At 40.6% G+C, this 20,189-nt stretch overlaps 1 protein-coding gene and 1 pseudogene across 2 annotated transcripts in view; both read right to left on the reverse strand.

Annotated features, from left to right (window-relative positions):
• Positions 1-20,189, reverse strand: part of RALGPS1 (Ral GEF with PH domain and SH3 binding motif 1) — a 632,069-nt gene that overhangs the window by 495,054 nt on the left and 116,826 nt on the right. The gene's annotated exons all lie outside the window — the stretch shown is intronic.
• LOC122740081 lies at positions 2,728-3,623 on the reverse strand (annotated as a pseudogene).

The following is a 20,189-nucleotide window of genomic DNA, read 5'->3' on the forward strand; positions in this document are numbered from 1 at the left end:
TAATTGCAGACCTAGCTCACTGTCCATCAGTGACCATATAATACACATGCACACACCAGCCCCCTACACACACACCCAGCTAGACTAATTTGATGAACTGACCATCACCCAGAACCCAATAACAGTTCTTATCTTTTCTTTCTTTTAAACCTCTCTTTCGAAATCCACCCTCCTTAGCTAGAGTTTGTTTTCCTTAAGACTAATAATCCCTTCCTTATATTTACACTTTCTCATACCATCCCTTTTCCCTCCTATTTTCCTGTTGAGTGAAATATATTTCTATACCCATCTACATGTGTATTTTCTTCCCTCTTTTGATCAGTTCAGATGAAAGTGAGGTTAAAGTTTTGCCCGCTCTACCACATCTTCTTCTCCATGTTTGTATAGACCTCTACTTATATGTTCCAATTATATAAAATAATTTCCCCAGTCTTCCTCTCTCTATGTATTCTTATTCCTTTTTCTTTTTATTCTTCTTCTTTTAATATCATCAAATCATAATGAAACCACTCCTAGACTAATTAGACACTTTCTATGATCTCTGATAATGATGGGGTATTAAGGAGATGTATGATCTTCCCATATTAGAATGTAAACAGTTAATGTTGTTTATACTCTCATGATTAGGGGCAGCTAGGTGGCTCAGTGGATAGAGCACTGGCCCTGGAGTCAGGAGGACCCGAGTTCAAATCCGGCCTCAGATACTTGACGCTAGTTGTGTGACCCTGGGTAAGTCACTAAACCGCAAATGCCTCACCAAAAAATTAAATTAAATGAAAATTAAAATAAACTCTTGTGATTGTTCAATCAGGTTTACCTTTATATGTTTCTCTTGTGCCCTGTGTCTGCACTTCAAAGTTTCTACTCAACTTTGGTATTTTCATCAGGAATGTTTGGAAGTCCTCTATTTCATAAAAGGTCCATCCATTCCCCAAAACCCCCTTCCACCACCCCCCACCCTCCACTCCCCACCCCCCTGTAGGATTAGTCTCAGCTTTGCTGGATATAAAGAATAAGTTACTCATGATTGTAATTCTATGTCCTTTGTCTTCTAGAATATTGTAATACAGGTTTTCCACTTTATAGTGGTGGCTTCTAAATCGTGTGCAATCTTCCTTGTGGTTCCTTGGTTCTTTGAACTCTTTCTTTCTAGATGTTAGTAGCATTTTTTTTCCTTTGATCTAGAAGCTCTGGATTTTGACACTGACATTCCTGGGAGTTTTCATTTTATGGATTTCTTTCAGGAGATGACCAGTAGATTCTTTCTATTTTTACTTTGCCCTCTGGTTCTAAGAGATATTGGAAGTTTTATTATTTATTGAAATATAATGTCTAGGCTCTTTTTTAGTTATGGATTTCAGATAATCCAATCATTCTTAAATTACAGTTTTTCTATACAAGTTTTCCAGATCAGTTGTTTTTTCAATAACTTATACTTTCTTCTATTTTCCAGTCTTTTCTTTTTTTTCTCTTTCTTTTTTTTTGTGGGGCAATGGGGGTTAAGTGACTTGCCCAGAGTCACACAGCTAGTAAGTGTCAAGTCTCTGAGGCCAGATTTGAACTCGGGTCCTCCTGAATTCAGGGCCAGTGCTTTATCCACTGAGCCATCTAGCTGCCCTCTCTATTTTCCAGTCTTTTGACTGTTTTAATATTTTTGTCTTATGGGATTTTTAAGTTCTATTCAGTCCAATCTAATTTTCAAGGAGCTGGTTGCTTAAGATTTTATGCCTCTTGTTCCAAGCTGATAATTCTTTCCAAATCTTTCTTCTATGGTTCATATTTCTTTTCCCATTTCTTTCCTCTAGTACTTTCATTTATCAATAGATAACATTTAGTGCCTACTATGTGCCAGACACTGCACTAAGCCCTTTATAAAGATTATCTAATTTTATTTTCACAGCTATCCTGGAAGATAGGTACTATTAAATCTTCATTTTACAGTTGAAAAAATTGAAGCAAACAAGTTAAGTGACTTGGCCAAGGTCACACAGCTAATACGTATCTGAGGCCAGATCTGAACCCAGGTCTTCCTGCTTTCTGCTCTTATCTACGTGTCACCCAAATGCCCTAATTCAATATAGTAGAAGATGGGGGGGGGGAATGTGTGTGTATATACGCACACGTACACACATATCTATATAAACTATATATATACATATATGGATTACACATATTTATATGCTCCTTTTTAAAAGGTAAACCATCCAAGAAGTTTTTATTCTTTAATATTCATTAGAGAGTTCAATTTTCATCTTCTGTTTGAATGTAGAGCATTAGGAGTCTTTTGCATGTCAAGGTACAGAAAGCAGAAATCACCCCCCTGTACTGCTAAAAATAAAAATTTACCTGCTAGAAGTAAAAATTAGTTAAGTAGAGATAATTAACAAATACATATTTTTCTCTTACTTTGAATGTACACAATGTAACAAGATTTACAGACATAAAATTACAACCAGCAAAACAAATCCAAGAGAGTTGTTCACTTTTACTGGCAAATACAACACAGAGTATATTGTCCATGAATTGGGATGTCATCCAAGAGGAGGTGGTGAAGGCTCATTTCCTTTAAAATTTAGGTTTCCAAATTTTCTAAAAAGTGACATCTAAAAGTATGATATCCACACAGCCCTCAAGCACCAACATTTACAATGTCCTCTCCTCTCCACACCATTCATATTCATCTGAAGAGGGACTTTCTTCCCACATTAAAGTGGACAGTAAAAGTTTTTAGTCACTTTCCATTGACTGACATTCTGTTTCTGACATCTTTGGATCATTCAACCTCATAAGAAGAAGCTGAGGATTCTGAATAGTGTGCTATTTTCTGTATTTGATATGTTGACTGTTACTGGTGCTGGTACAGTTGTAGTGGTGATGCTCTTGCATTGGTGCATCTGGTTGCATTGTGAGCTGTCTCCATTTGTCACTGGGCACTTGTCAACTGTATGTTGTCATTCTAGCTATAGCTGCAGTTGTTTTAACTGAGGAGCTGTCTTCATAAAGAACATCTTACTCCTGATAACTGAGAAAAAAGCTCAGCTATAGGATCCATGGCTTCCTTATTGCTTGGAGAAAATCAACTTAGTGAAGAAGAAATCCCATCTCTACAACTGCTAGTAAAATACATTTTTGATCCACAGGCAAAGGACTTCCTAACCTTCAGTCAGAGTAAAACATTCTACATAGAAGCCAAACTGTACTTAATTAATCTCTATCTCCATGGTTGGCTCTGTATTTATGTGCACAACGAACTACATCAAATGTGATTAGAATCTCCATCAGGTAGCACTGCACAGATTGGACAAATCACTTCTGTCAATGTTTCTGTATGTTCAGAAGTTACATGTTCTTGAAGAGATGTCTCCATAAAACCCATTTTTTTTCATGATGAGGCAAGTAAAATACTTTGGTTCCTTTCCTGAGAAAGGTTCTCCACCATAATATAAATCAAAATCTACCCGTTAGTATAGACTGGATATTGTCAGTTGCATGCCTTGTTTTCTCACCACTTTCATAGCAAGGTTAACAAAGATCATAATCATAGCAAATTAAGCACTTGGATCTTCAACCACAAAATTTCCTTTTAAAAATGCGTCACAGCTGATACCTTCATGTCGAAACATCCTAGCCCAGATGGTGATGGCACAATCCCTCCTGGGCTCCAGCTGTGTGCAGAGTCCTACAGGGGCCCCAGTGCTGCCCATGCTAACTGAGCAGCCTGGTTAGAATGTAGTTCTGCTTGTAGACATTTTGTAGTCATTGTCTTTTTCTGAGTTTGTGTCTTGAGTGACCCTGTCACTATAATAGCTCTTTATGGTGATATTCTGTTTTTTTTTTGCTCCTTTCAGCATAATTCATGACATTTATTAAGGTTCTGTTCTTGGCACTTTTTGAGGGAATGTCAGAGATGACCTTTTGTCATCTTAGACCTTTCTGTGGGTTGACTGGGGGTAGGGAGATTGAGTTTTGCTTTATTCTAGGTTCTCAGGGTCAGGAACCTGAAAGCTTATACTACAGCCAAAGTGGTCTGATCCAGGGGTAAATCTGATTCTTAACCTCTTAGTCTATGCTCCACAAACTCCTGGCCTGCATGCATTTTCTAGATTTTTTGAAGGAGTTGTGTTGGAGTGATCTTCTTTGTACTGCTTGCTGATTCTCTAGCATCTGGGCTCTGCCTAATCCAAAGATTCTTAATTTCTCCCTCCTTGTTCTGATTATCAGGTCAGTTGTTTTTTATATGAGATATTTTTTCTTCTCCTTTTTTCAGTATTTTGAATTTAATATTTCTCATTGTTTCATGGAGTCATTAACTTCTGTTTGGTCCATTTTGTACCTCTTGTATTACCCAGTTAACTCTCTTTCCAAGTTTTTCCTACATAGCTCTCATTTCTTTCCTCTGATGTTCTCAATTCATTACCAAAAACTCCTGTTTTATTTTTCCATGAATTCTAATTGACCTTATATCCAGCTTGTGAGGTTTTTTCTTTTAACTTTGTAGATTTCTGGTGACATTTCCTTCTTCTGGATTTGTGTCTTATGCATCCTTCTTTCCCTAATACTTTTTTATGGGAGGAGTCTTACTATTATTGTTGTGGTTTTGGTTTTGGTTTATTCATTCTTCATACTTCCTGATGTCAAGCCTTACTTCCCAACAAGGGACTTTATGTTAGGGCCTGTGTACTTATGGAGGGAATTTCTGGACCTGTAGGGGCATATATTGGCATTTTCTGGGGTTCTGTTGCTGATTTCTCTTGGTGTTGAGTGTAATAGTCTTTAATGATGGGAGGAATGACTCAGACCAATGGCATGTAAACTTTCAGTGCATGTAAAGAGGCATAATCTAAAGCAAAATCTGATTGCTTTCTTTCTAGTCTGAGTTTTGACAAATTCTGATCCAGGTCTGGGTCTGGGTAACCCCAGTATAGACTTGTTCCTGATTGGAGGTCCAGCAGACTCCTATTGTCCCCAGTCCCTGTCATCTAACTGGAAAGTTCTGGAGGGTCAGTGACAGAACTGCAGGCTCCCCTTGGTCTGAGTTCTCTGCCAAGGTCAGTGAGCTGAAGGCCTCAGATAAGGTTGCAGGCTGAATCTAAGACTGCACTGGGTTAAAAGCCACATAGCTGTTACTTGCTTCTTTCCTATTTCTTGCTTACTACATAGTTCCAGGCCTTTAAACACTCTTTACCCTAGTCCTTAGTCTGAAGCCACTGCCCCTAAGTGGGTACACTTAGGCAGCTAGGTGGTATAATGGATAGAGCATTGAGCCTGCAGTCAGGAAGAACTGAGTTCAAACTAGATTAATAAACTGATCTCTCTTGACTGATTATAGATCTTTCATGAGACCTTGAAGTTTCTCAATGCTAGATGCAGTAAGCACAGTCATCTGCAAACAAAAGCATTTAGAGAATTTTCCCACTGATGAGAAAGTAAACTGATGACAATACTATCCTGGTGTGGTTATGCCACTCCCATATCAACTGATTTAGCCAACAACAGTAGCAAAAGCAGTAATAGAAGGTACCCTCCCTTCTTCTCCCTCCAAAAAGAAAGGAAAAGAGGAGAGGATAGAAGAGAAAAGAAAAGAAAATTAAAGAAAAGAAAAGAAGCACTCCAAGAGAACCATCCATTGTCCTTCACTACCATTTTCTTCCTAATTCTTACTTTCTTGAGTATGTGTTGAGGTTTCATGTTTCCTCCCTCATCCTTCTGATCCTAAAACCAATGTTCTTCTTTCCCTACCCCCCAGTTTCCCTGTCTGGCTACATATGTGAAATAAAAACTCATCACATGTGATTGATGTGGTGAGATTGAATCCCAAAGTCATGAACCAATCAGTTGGTTCTTACCTGGTGCTTACCTGGTTCAAGTGCAATTCAAGTTCAATCATAATTAGATATTTAGATCTGGAAGGGAGCTTAGTGATGAGGAAGTCCAATCCCCTCATTTTACAGATGGGGCCACTAAAGCCCATGGATTTTAAGTGACCTACCCAGAATCACACAGACAGTAAATGTCTGAGGTAGACCTCAAACTCAGAGAAGTGAGAAGATTAGGACACCAAGTGGTTAATTGTGAGAATGAGTGAACCACAGTGACTTCATCTTGTGACTCAATTCTGGAGCTAGCTTAGTTTCTTTTTTTTTTTCCAGTTCTTTTAAAAAAAATTTTTTAGCATTTTATTTCCCTCAATTACATAAAAAATAATTCTTAACATTCACTTTTAAAAGAAAAATAAAGAAAGTTAAAAAAACAAATACACTTCAATCTGTATTTAGATACCATCAATTCTTTGTCTGGGGATGGATACCATTTTTCATTATAAGTTCTTCAGAGTTGTCTTGGATAATGCTATTGCTGAAAATAGTTCAGTTGCTCACAACTGATCATCTTACAATACTGCTGTTACTTTGTAAACAGTACATTTCACTTTGCATCAGCTCATGTAAGTCTTTTCAGAGAGCGTCCTGCTCATCATTTCTTATATCACAATAGTATTCCATCACAATCACAGCACAATTTGTTCAGCCATTCCCCAATTGATGGGCATGTCATCAATTTCCAATTCTTTGCCCCTAGAAAAGAGCTTCTATAAATATTTTTATAAATATAGGCCCTTTTCCTTTTTGTTTTTTATCTCTTTTTAGATCTCTTCAACCATGCCTAAAAGCCAAACCTACTTCTCTCAAACCTTGGGCTTTTCCATAAGTAGGTTTTACCCACTTATGCCCATATCCCCAACCCTTTAGGGCAGGAACTAGGGTTGGAACACAATCCCTGATCTGTCCCTGGCAGGAACCAAAACCCGGAGACTTTTGCTGAAAATCAAAGATCATTCTAGGTTAGTTACATGACTCACATATGACAGTGTTATAAAATAATAATAACAGCAACTATTTCCATAGCACCTTAAGGTCTGCAATGTGCTCTCCTCACAATATTACTACCTGAATTAGGAAATGAAAATTTATCTCTGTTTTATAGATGAGAAAGCTTTTTTTTTAAAAAAAGACCAAATAGCTGAAGGGGCATGCCTATAGACATACAACTAGCAATTCCTGAAGGTAGGCTTTAGATTCAAGTCTCTACTAAATCCAAATCCTTGGAATACTGGCTAGCATCTATTGTCACATGGATTTTCTTACTTCTCCTTAGGGGAAGAGAGGTCATTTCTCCACATTTTAGTCCTCCAAAAAATAGAGAAAGAAGGGTGGTCCTGAAGTCAGAAAGCCTGGGTTTGGAATCCTAAGTCTAGGTCCTTATGTCCCTTTTCCTTTCTTGAAAAGGAGAATGGGGCAGCTAGGTGATGTAGTGGATAAAGCCCTGGATTCAGAAGGACCTGAGTTCAAATCCAGCCTCAGACACTTGACATATACTAGCTGTGTGACTCTGGACAAGTCATGTAACCCTCATTGCCCCACAAAAAAAGAAAGGGAGGAGGAGGAAGGAAGGAATGAAAAGAAAAGGAGGATGGATTAGCTTGTTTCTTAAGTTCCTTCCAGCCCTAAACTCTTATGATCTTGCCAGTTAAGTCCTCTGAGCCTCACTTTTCCTTCCTCTGAAGTGGGTAAAATAATACTTGTACAATCTACTTCACAGAGTTTTTGTAAAGACAATGCCCTATAAGCATTAAAACTCTAGGGAAATGGGTGTTATTAGAGTAAATGATCAAATGACAGAGGCCAGGAGGTTAGAATAAGATGACCTATGTTAAAGTCCTGGTTCTGGTGCTTACCAGGTATATGCCCTTAAGTAAGTCACTATACTCCTTTGAATGAAAGTTTCATCAACTGGAAAATGAAATTGATAATACGTTTCCTACAGAGATATATGAATATCCAGGAACAGCTAGCTCTAGGTGGTGCACTGGATAAAGCATTGGCCCTGAAGTCCAGAGGACTTGTGTTCAAATCTCACCTCAGGTACTTACTAGCTGTGTGACCCTGGGCAAATCGCTTAATCCCAATTGCCTTAAATATCCAGGGCTATCTCCAATCTTCCCAATGTATATCTTGCCACTGGACCCAGATAGCACTGGAGGATGGAGTGAAGTTAGTGACCTTATACAGCCCTCCCTCACTTAAATCCAGTTCACTGCAAGTTATTACATCACCCTGATGTCATGGTCCTTTTTGAGAATGGAACAAAAGGACAAACAACAGCAACAATGTGAATATTCAATTGGATACGCAAAATGAAGGCTGGATGAGTACATATACAAAGAAAAAGTGGGAGTGGATAAAGCACTGGCCCTAGATTCAGGAAGACCTGAGTTCAAATCCAGCCTTGGACACTTAACACTTACTAGCTGTGTGACCCTGGGCAAGTCACTTAACCCTCATTGCCCCACCCAAAAAAAAAAAATCTCTGACAAAATAAATCTTAATAACACCTCCAGGGTTGGTCTAAAGCTGGGCCAATAATACCTCTAACATCAGAGAGAACATACTGGGGGCCACTACATGGTCTCATAAACGGAACATGCACAAGTAAACCTGGGTTCCTGATATACTCCCTGCCCTGGACATATTTCCAAGTTAAGCAGTGGTATATACCCACCACATCAGTGCAAGGTCCTCAGTAGCCTCCATGCTCAGCTAAATGAAGAAGCCAAGGGAAGCCAAAATCCCCTGAGTTACCCTGCCAAAGAAAGACCTAGAGGCTAAAAGTCCCTTTTCCTGACTGCAGGGTTTGAATGTCAACCAATTCCCAATTCCTCAGGTATATCCTTCCACCTACCCTTCTCTCCTCCACTCCACCCCTTCCCCATACCTCCAATACCAAATCTCACTCAAGCTACATTAAAACAGTTATCCCTCAAGAATTCCCATATTTCCATGATTGACAAGTCTAGGGAAACTGAGGCCAGGAACAAAAAAGGGTGGAAAGAACCTTGGTCTTAGAACCCAGAGACCTGGGCTTGAGTCTTAGCTCTGAACTGTGTGATCCTAGGCTCTTGATCTTTCCCCTCTCTGAGTTTCAGTTTCTTTCTTGATAAAACAGAGATAAGAATAATTATGCTACTTAGTTGTTATAAAGAAAGTATTTTACATCTCTTAATGAACTATAGAAATGTGGGTTACTTATTACTTTTGTTGTTAAAATTTTGTAAACAAAGACCAAGCAAACAAAACAGGTATTTGCCTAGGAAGATGTATTTTTTAAAAATAATGTCACAGAAACTAACATTTTCTTCACAAATTAATTCCTGCAGGCAGATTCTTCTCTGCTTCTCCCAGGGCCAAGCACTTAGACTCCTGGGAGAATCAGAGATAAACAGGGTCTGTGAAGCATCTCCAGAACTGATCTCCGCTCTCGGGAATGCCTGCTCTGTCAGCAGTTACAACAGCATCTATACAAAAGGTCAAAGGGGCAGAGGACTTGACAATATCAGAACCAGAAGGGACCTTAAAACTTAGAATGTTAGAGCTAGAAGGGATATTGGAGATCATGTAGACCAACCTCCCCCTTTTACAGAAGTGGAAACTGAGGCCAGGGAAGCATGGCTTACTTGATGAAAATCCCTTAACTCCAAAAGGAAGGGTGTCCATTGAATAAGGTGAGCCTCTTGGGTGGAGATATCTTGAGGGTCATATAGTACAGAGACTGCTAAACACACCACATTATACAACTGAAATAGGAATAGAGCCTTTTATTTTTGAACCAAATCTTTTTGAGAAGATTTTAAAAGTTGAGCCCTGAGACATTACAAAGCATAGCATGCTACTTTCTAGCCATTTGGCCTTTGGATAAGTCTCTTCTCCTTTTCTCTTATCTATAAAAATGAAGGGGTTGGACAAGATGATCTCTTAAAGACCCTTCCAATTCTAAATGCTAAGAGCCTAACATGAACTAAGCATGACTTGCTACCAAACCCCCGTCAACCAGAAGGTCAAGAGGGAAAGAACTCAAGGTGTGCTTGTGATCAAGGGTTAACTAAAAGATAGTGAGGAAGACATTTTACCCAGAAGAAAGGTCATGGTTCAAATTAACATCAATTAACCAACACACATTTATTAAGCATTTTCTATGTGTCTCATATATACCACCCTATGTGTGGCAATAGAGATACAAAGACATAAACCAAACAGTGCCCACCCACAAGGAGTGTTCATTTTATCAAGGGACACAACATGTACACACATAATTATACCTAAAACAAATACTCAAATACGAGATAACTTGGGGCTGGCAGCCACTAGTAGCTAGAATGATTAGGAAACTCTTCATGTAGAAGACTGACCTTGAGCTGAGATTCAAAGGGAACTAGTGATTCTTAGAGGTGGTGGTGAGGGAGGAGAGTATTGCAGGCATGGGGAATGGTCTGTGCCAAAGCAGAGAAACTGGAGATGGAGTGTTATGTGTAAGGAATATCAAGGTCAATTTGGCTAGATCTTAGAGTTTGAGAAGGAGAAGAATATAGACTGGAAAAGTAGGTGGGAAGCAGCTTGTGAATGGCTTTAAATGCCACATGGACAGGTTTGCATTTGATCCTAAAGATAATAGAAAGCTACTGGAATTTAAGCATGAGAGTGATCTATCATGATGCTAGACAGTCAACAGGTGCTACCTGGGATCAAGTTAGAGTTTATGAGGTAACCAAATCCAAGAGCAGGGCAGGAGATGCAAAAATAAAATCACAGCAAGGTTCTAAAATGGGAGAAATCACCACAGAGCCAAGGAGAATGCACCACAAAGCAGAGCATTTAGGCATCAGGGAAAGGACAGTTTGTCTTGCTCCATTTCCCTGCCTACAATAGTGTTCTTTCTTGGGAGCAACATGTTCCCCATCCTCCTCTCTCTGCTGCATCAGCAATGCCAATGGCCCAGACAATTACTTCACTTAAGCCAAATCATTCCTCTGAAAGCCTGCCAAATAACTTTTAATCCCCAGCCCTTTTAAGCACTAGTATAGCAAATTTACAGTTACACATATCTCATTTGGTTTTCACAACACCCCCCACTCCTACATTATGAGGCAAGTAGTGGAATTATTATCATTCCCATTTTGCAGATGAGATGACTGAGGTTCACTAATAATAATAAGCATTTTTCTAGCACCTACTATGTGCCAGGCACTATGCTAAGCACTTTACAAATATTATCTCATTTGATCCTCACAACAACCCTAGGAGGTAGGTGGTATTATTATCTCCAGTTCACAGTTGGGGAAACTGAGGCAAACAAAGATTAAGTGACTTGCTTAGGTCACATGGCCAGTACGTAGCTAAGACTGCATTTAAACTCAAGTCTTCCTGATTCCAGGACCAGCAGGCTATCCACTGCACCACCTAGCTGCCATAAATGACTCACCCACTATCACATAGGGAATTAATGGCAGAAACAGTTTTCAAACTAAAGACACTTGACTACAGGTATTCTGATTTTCCACCATGTCATATTACATCTCTAAGCTCCAGGAGCCAGGATGGAGAAGATCAGTGCCTCACCAACAGCAAGGTCAGTTTCAGCATGTCCTCTCTAACTTGCTAGGGCCAGCCCTGCCTGAACAGCAGGCCTGCCTGTGTGGCAGACTCTCAGGTAGTCCAGAACAAAGTTTCCTGGGACATATAAGCTCTCCTGCTGTGGAAGCCCGAGGCCTGTTGTACTGAGAACAGGTCATTAGCACAGTAAGAATTACCTACATAAAATGAAAAAGTCAAAATTTCCATTCTTTTAACTCATCAGTCTAAGCTAAACACCCAAAACATTCAAACAAAGGCCAACTGTCCTTGGGTCAGAGCTATAATGAAGGATTAAAATAGAAATTCCTCAGAAGCTTTTGGGAAACTCTTGGTTTTTTTGCCAAACATTTTTTCAACTAAGTCTTTTTCTCTAAACATAGATCCTTTCCTTGCCTGCCTATCCTGCAGAGCTTGGCAGGGTTCAAGGACAGATGGGGCAATTACCATTCAAAAGGAACACTTCCTCTCCTTACAGGGACTCCCCCGCATTGCTGCACCCCATCCCCAATCCAATGTCATTAATTGGTCCTGTGTAAGCATGATGTGAGGCCAAATGATGTTACTGGGGGGCAGCAAGTGCCACAGGAACATTCTGGTAAATTAAGACATATATTTCTGAGCCAGGGGGTAGTGCCAGAGCTGATGTAAGCTGAATGGGGTGGAGTCAGCTGGAATGGGATATGAATGCTGGGGAGAGCTGAGCTGGTTTCAGTCACATTGTCCAAATGATGTTACTGAAGTGTTTGTTTTTTGTTTTCAATGTTAAGGGAAGGTTGGGTAATGATCTGAATGCAATGTAAATGTGAAACAACCATTCTGGAAAATGGTATATGGAGTAAACATATTGAAACAGACTAAGAGCTGAAAGTCATCTTTGGGTCATAGCATTCAACCCCTCCCTAAGAAAGAATCACTTCTACAATCTCTTTGACAAACAGCCACCTAGCCTTCATTTGAAAGCCTTCGGTGATTGGGAACCCACCACTACCCAAAGAAGCCCATTCCACTTTTGAACAGCTGCTATCGTAAGGATTTTTACCCTTGTATCCCCCTCTCTGAAATATCTCTCCATTGCTCCTTCCTCTGTCCATCAGGGCCAATTAGAATGAATCTAGCCTCTCCTCCATTTGAAAGCCCTTCAGAAACTTCAAGACAACAACCATGGCCCCCTCATCTTCTCTCTTCTAGGATAAGCACACCCAGTTCTTTCAAAAGATCCTCATTCATAGTTTCAGTTTCCTTCTACATTCTGATCCACCCTCCACTGGACAGACTCCATTTGGTCACAGTCCTTCCTAAAATGTGGATCTCAGAATAATACACTGCACTCTAGATTTATTAGTAAGAGCATTCTTACTGTTGGTTCCTTTACCACCAGAAGATCCAGAGGGGGCAGTATGGAATTTCATTCTGTATGTAGTGGAGGGCAATAAAAGCTAGAATGTCTCACAAAAACAGCAATTTTTTAAAAAACAAAGTCAGCCATTCCCTCCTGCTGGATAATCTCGTGGCCTCAACACCATTCTCTTTTGGTTCTTCTCCTATTGGTCTAACCAGTTCTTCTTTATATTCTTTGGTCTCCTTACCTAGCACATAGTTATAATTCATGCCAAATGATTTCTGGGTCTTCAGATCCAAAAGAGGAAGTTCTTGCCACCTAAGTACATAACACTACCAAGTAGTTCAACACCAGGAACAAATATAGTCTTATCAATAGGGGAATCCAAGGTGGAAGGTCCTTCTCTCTTCCCCTTGTAATGTTTCCTTCACATGATGCCATGCTAGTCTTCTTATGAACAGATCTGGTTATGTCTCCCCTCTACTCAAAAATCTTTAGTAACTCCCTATTACCTTCCAAATAAAAGTCAAACTCTGTTGCCTGTTATTCAAAATTTTCTCCCTCCCCATCTTTTCAGCTTTTTCTTCCCCTATAGAGACTCAATATCCCAGATGATTGAACTCCTTGCCATCCCCAGTACAGATTCTTTTCTCTATGTGAAGAATGGCTTTCTCCTCCCTCTACATCTGTATCCTTTAACATTCAACTCAAATGCCATCTTCTACATGAAGCTTTCCTGATGATCTTGGTCAGTAACAACCTTCCCCTTCAGACTTCACACAGGCCCAAGAGCTACACGATGACATATACACTCTCTAGCGCTTTTGTTTTTTGTTTTGTTTTGTTTTGTTTTTGTGGGGCAATCAGGAGTAAGTGACTTGCCCAGGGTCACACGGCTAGTAAGTGTCAAGTGTCTGAGGCCAGATTTCAACTCAGGTCTTCCTGAATCCAGGGGCAGTGATTTATCCACTGCACCACCCAGATGCCCCTCTAAGGCTTTTATTAGGGATCAGTTATCAAAATAAGTACCATATCCCCTCACTAGGCTGTAAGCTCCATCTCAGCTACTATTTACATTTCCCTCAGTATCAAGCACAGGGTTCTTGCATTCAACAGATGCTTAATGAACACTTGGTACATTTGAATCAACAAATATTTACTGGATCTCTACTATATATACACCACTGAGTTTCCAATTCAGCAAACATTCTTTTAAGCACCTACTATGTGTAAAGTATATAGAAGTAACTAGTTAGTTCCTCCACCCTTTTGACCATTGGCTCCCATATCTCTTCTCTCCCTGGGAATGCCAGGCACCAGGGGTGTCTGAAATCACCATGTTCTCTTTGTAGAGGCTTGAGGAGTTTGGCTACAGAGGCAGCGGAGGTCAGTATGCTGCTGAGTGCTGTGTGCTCATGGATCTCCTGCCAGGAAGAGAGCAGACGCTGCTGTCTGACTCTAAGCCTGTTGTGAGAACAGTTTTCTCTTGAAGTGATTCAACAACCTCAACACTAATGATACAAACAGTTCTGACATTTTCAACTCAACTCTGAAACGTGAAGGATTTAGTTCCATACCCTGGGAATTCTACGTAATTGGGAATTTATTGGATGGTTGATGTTCCAGGGAAAGGGAAAGACATGATACCAAATTGGACAAATCTTGCCCCCTCCCTAGCACTTCCCCCAAAGACTTCACTATTAACTTTCCTCTGAACTTCATTAGGCTGAAGTCATCACACAGCTTTTGAATAGCTGAGAAATATTCAAGCAGCTCAGTGGCATGGAAAGAATACATGGCCTGGAGTCAGATGATTTGGGTTCAAATCATACAAACTATGAGCTTAATGAGCTGGGCTACTACCCTTCAAATCTCTCAGCCTCAGTTTCCTCTTCTATAAAATGGGGATAATAATGCTATTTCTGACTGGCTTCAGAGATCTGCTGTGAGAAAATTACTTTGGAGAACTTAAATCACTACAGAAATAAAAATTATTAGTATTATCATGATAATTATTATTATCATTCTCCAAGATTTCTCTTGCTATCCATCTTCTCCCCTGTAATTCCAAATACTTCCATCTCGTTACAGCCTCTCATTTTCACCTGCCTGGACTACTGCAATCACCTCCTAACAGCCTCCTCACCTTTGCTCCTTATTCCCCTCTGGTCCATCCTTCGCATGAAGTGAGACCCTGCTATGCTAGTAGTGACCCAAACTCCTCAGAGCCCAAGCCATCAGGAATTTAGCACAACAACGTGGAAATTAAACACAGCTGTGAGCAACTACACTGCCTCTGTAGCTGTGTTAACCCGCCAAGTCCCGATAAAATTAGTCACTTGTTTTAATCACCAGGGAATTGGACAGCTACAGTGTGGTGTTTGCATACTTGCATTTTCCTTACTCTCCGCCAAGCCTGAACTCATCGTCTGCATGGCTTCCTCCAGGTCTTATGGTTTTGCTCTTATAGCTCTTGAAATGGGGCAGGCTCCCAGCATGTCAAAACGAGCCGCTGTCATGTCAGACCAGATTTCCCATTCTCAGGTAGCGATGAGCATCATAAATTTTCATCTTTAAAGGATGGCGCTGACCAGCTGAACCCTAGCTGCTGGCAGGAACGTGGCTGAGCAGAAAAACAGACCCTCTCGGTAATTCTCACTCCATCAAAATCACATCCTAGGAACCCTACTTTAAGTATAGTCCATTAACTGTCCTCAGTTGTGCTTCCTGCCTGAGGTCATAGCCCTCCCAAGCTACGTGGAACACACCCTCCCTAATGTGCTGGTAGGAAATAACTGATAAAGCCCACCTTGGTGGACGGGAAAGGAGATAAAGATGTGCTCAAAGGGAACCAACTAATAGCCCTAGCAGGAATCAGGGCTCAAGAAATTTCAATTTAGAACTAGTTGATGATGATTTCACAGGTAAAATTGGGAAGCTGGGAAAGGGAGTCAGATGGGGGAGAAGATAAAGAAAGTGGTTTTAAACATTAAAGCATAAAAAATTAAAGCTGGAAGGGACTTCATTGGTTCCAGACTTATTGTTTACCTAATTCAACCCCTTCAGTGATTAGTTGAGGAAGCTGAGGTTTAGAAAGGGCATATGACTTTACCAAGGTCACATGCTGATAGGATGATGGGATTTAGAAGTAGAAGGAACTTGAGAGATCATATAGTCCAAAGTCCCTTTTTATAGAAGAAGAAAGGAAACTGAGAATCCATCTATAATGTTATTTGCCCAAGGTCACACAAAGGTGAAGAGGTGAAGTTCAACCATGGGTCTTCTGCAGATTTTTCCATCTAGTCCAAGCCATAAAAGAACTGGAGATCCACTACAACACCCTCAATAACTGGTTAAGATTCCATTATATAACATAACAGTACCAATTTATAAACATAAGCCAAGTCAACAAATTTATTGAGTTTACTAAGCACTCAGCACTACAAACCCAATGGGCTGTCCAGATAAATTAATGGTGGTGAGGGCTGTTTAAGTAGCTGTTACAACTCTATCTTTTTTAGTTGTGTCTGGTATAACTATTACAGTTGTGTCCAGCTGTGTCCCAGCAGGATCTGTATGCTGCTATACCCTCTAGCTTCTGAATGAAAAAGGCTAAAGTCCACTCCCTGGGGAGAGAACTCTTAGAAACTACCTCCCTTCTCCTCTACTAAATGCTCTCAAGAGAAGAGTGAATGATTAACTATCAGCAAAAGCAACAGACTGGACATTGCCCACCAAGTACGAAAACTGGGTCAGACTAGCACTCAACACTAAAAAGATGGATGAGAAAATACTGGGGATATTATAAAAAGGATTCTACAGACTGCATTGAATGACCTGTGAGATACCTTCTATGATAATCTCTGGCAAAGGATGGGCTAGCTACAAACACCCTGGAATCGGTTGTTCTTCCCAAACTGGGAAGAAAAGAAACGAATGCAAAACTTACCCTCACATAAAAGAAAAAGGGTTTTTCATAAATGGGCTAGAGTTTGGGGAGCTCTAGGAGAGAATGAGGAGAAAAGAGAGAGAGGACAATGGCAATGGCCAGTGTTTCCCTCATCTGGAGCTCCCTCTTCAAAGCTGTGAGAGAGGGCTTCTATACAGACAACTTGGGAGGTGTGTGTGATCATGTATAATCACAGGTGCTCACTCCAGTAGCAAGAAGGCTGAGAGAAACAAACTTGGTTCCTATCCTACCCCCTGCCTTATTTCCATTTAATTGTGTGTTTTTATTCTGTTGGAGGATACAACTGCTGGGTTTAAATATAATTTCCCATAAACATCTGTGGTTAATTCTGTCCTTATATTGCTTATTGTCCCTTTGATTGGAGCATGAGGGGATGCAATGGGAACTCCATAGGAGAGAGGGACCTTCCCTAGACCAAGGCTGTGAGTTCAGAGAATTCTGCTCTCTAACTGCAGGCAAAAGAACAAGTCATTTCCTAACTACACTTTGTACCGCAGAATTACTATCGACATGGACCATAAAAACAAATAAATCTTCCCCATAGACATGAACTTAAGAGTAATGGATGTTATGTTTCTTACTCTGATGATTCATCCATGGGAGACTGGACTAAATCATTTCTAAGACAGTGTCCAATTGTTCCTTAACATCTTTGGCCTCAGTTTTCTAATCTGTAAAATAGGGATAACAATCATTGAATGACCTACCTCATGGGCTTGCTTGGAGAAAAATTACTTGTAATCCTTAAAGTGCTATATAAATTTGCATTAATAATAATTATAGGAGGTGTTAGGTGGTGCAGTGGATAAAGCACCAACCCTGGAGGACCTGAGTTCAAATCCGGCCTCAGACACTTGACACTTACTAGCTGTGTGACCCTGGGCAAGTCACTTAATCCTCATTATCCCACAAACAAACAAACAAACAAACAAACAAAAACCCTAAACTCAAAGATCATTTTTTCTCAATTCCTACACATGACATAGAACTACAGTCATGGAATCTCAGAACTAGAAATGAACTTAGAACCTATCTAGTTCTACCCCTTTTTGAGCCAGAATCCCTACTACATTTACTCTAACACTTATTAAAGAACTAATGCTCATCCAGATGTTGCTTGAAGACTTTCAGGGATAGTGAGCTTACTACCTCATATATGCATCCATTCTGTTATTGGATAACTAATGATATTAGAATGTGTCTCCCTTTACTGAGCCCCAAATCTACTTCTCTGGGACTTCTGGTTGTTTATTACCTTGATCCAAGAACAATAAGCCTAATCCCACTGTATGGACGCATTTTTTAAAATGCTTACTGAATTTAACTGAATTGGAGGAATCACAACATATTGTGTAAAAGCATTTGATAAGGAGTGAGGATCCATGTTCAGCACCTAGCTCTGCTCCCTAAGATCTATGTAACCCAGTCACATTGCTAGGTCTCAGTTTACCTATCTACAAAATGAAGGGACGAAAGAAGAGGCTAAGGTTCATTCTAGCTCTATTTCTATCATCTTTCCCATAATCTCCCTTCAGATATTCAGAGGAAATGGCCATGTTCTCTTCCCAAGACTTTGGCTTTTTCAGGTTAAACATCCTATGCTCATTTTGCATGGCTTACTGTACTCTCCCCATCCTTGTTGTCATATTCTGGACACAACCAGTTTGTTAATGTCCTTTTGAGAATACAGGAGGCAGAGCTGGACACAATATCATAAATGTGGTCTAATCAGAGCCTAGGACAGCAGTGCTAACACTTCTTAGAGTCTGGACTTTAATGCTTTTCTTAATACAGTATGAGATCACAGCAGCTTTTCTGGCTGCTGTGTCACACATTGACTCACTGGTTTTAAGTGTATTCACATCCCCAGATCTTTCAAAACACACACACACACACACACACACACATCTTGGCTCATCGCCTGCTCCTCCTGTACTTGTGTAGTTGATTTCATTAATTCAAATTTAGAACTGTATGTGTATTTCTTGAGATGTTTTTAAGAGACTCAGAAGAGAATGAGTGTTGTGTTTTGGAGAACCTTCATATTTGATGAAGCATTGAGCTTACCATGTGCGCTTGGGAAATTTTGATGATGGATAGAACCAAAAGTTCCAAAAGTAGAACCAAAACAAACCCTGATACTCTGGATGAACCATGAGAGAAGATTTTCTTTTGAGAGAAAGTTCTCCCAAAGTATGTCCCACAATTATAATGATTACCTCTCTTAATAAAGAATGGGGGGGGGCAGGTAGGTGGCACAGTGGATAGAGCACTGGCCCTGGATTCAGGAGGACCTGAGTTCAAATCCAGCCTCAGACACTTGACACTTACTAGCTGTGTGACCTTGGGCAAGTCACTTAACCCTCATTGCCCAACCAAAAAACAAAACAAAACAAACTAAATTAAATTAAATTAAATTAAAAATAAAGAATGAGGGGGCAGCAAGGTGGCGCAGTGGATAGAGCACTGGCCCTGGAGTCAGGAGGACCTGAGTTTAGATCCGGCCTCAGCCACTTAACACTTACTAGCTGTGTGACCCTGGGCAGGTCACTTAACCCCAATTGCCTCACCAAAAAAAAAAAAAGAAAGAATGATGGGGCAGCTAGGTGGCACAGTGAATAAAGCACCAGCCCTGGATTCAGGAGGACCTGGGTTCAAATCCAGCCTCAGACACTTGACACTTACTAGCTGTGTGACCCTGGGCAAGTCACTTAACCCTCATTGCCCCACCAAAAAATTAATCAATTAATTAATTAAAAATAAAGAGTGAGAAATGCTTTTAATAAGCAAAACTATGGAAAAGAGGTGGCAATGTGCAGGTGCCTGGCCAAATATCCCTAATTATGCTGGGCTCCTCTTGTATTGTCTGCAGCAGATTCCCAGTCCCAGACAAGAGTTCTCTTCCCTGTGGACCTCATCACATCTCCTGGGCCCCAGTTAGGATGTAGCTATGCCTGGCTTCCCTCAGTGACCTCTGTGAGAAAATAATGGGGTTCTGAGGGACTCAAGGAATCCTTGCCTGACCTCTTTTAAGGCCAGCCCAGGGTCAGTAGAGTTGGAGCTTGGACTCTAAGTAGGGACAATAATGATTAAAACCACACCTACCTAAAAGCTTTGCCCTCAAAGAATCTGTCTTTCGAAGACCCTGAGCAGCAGGGCACTGCTTATTTGGATATGAACCACCCTCAAGTCATACCAATCAATGGACTTGGATGTTACTGGCCAATTAGGTTGGGTCAGTGACCTGCCTCTACCTGAGAGAGGATAAATCTTTGGGGAGAGGGGGGGTCGTGCTCTTTCTCTCCCTCACTCTCTCGCTCATGCTCTCTAGGCCTGGTATGCAGGAGGGGGCAGCCACACTTCCCTCTGGATCTCTCTGGGCTGGGACACTGAAGGGAGCAGCCAGGCATCCCCCCTG

The sequence above is a fragment of the Dromiciops gliroides genome, chromosome 2 (assembly GCF_019393635.1).
Source record: "Dromiciops gliroides isolate mDroGli1 chromosome 2, mDroGli1.pri, whole genome shotgun sequence".
In the NCBI taxonomy this organism is placed as follows: Eukaryota; Metazoa; Chordata; class Mammalia; order Microbiotheria; family Microbiotheriidae; genus Dromiciops; species Dromiciops gliroides.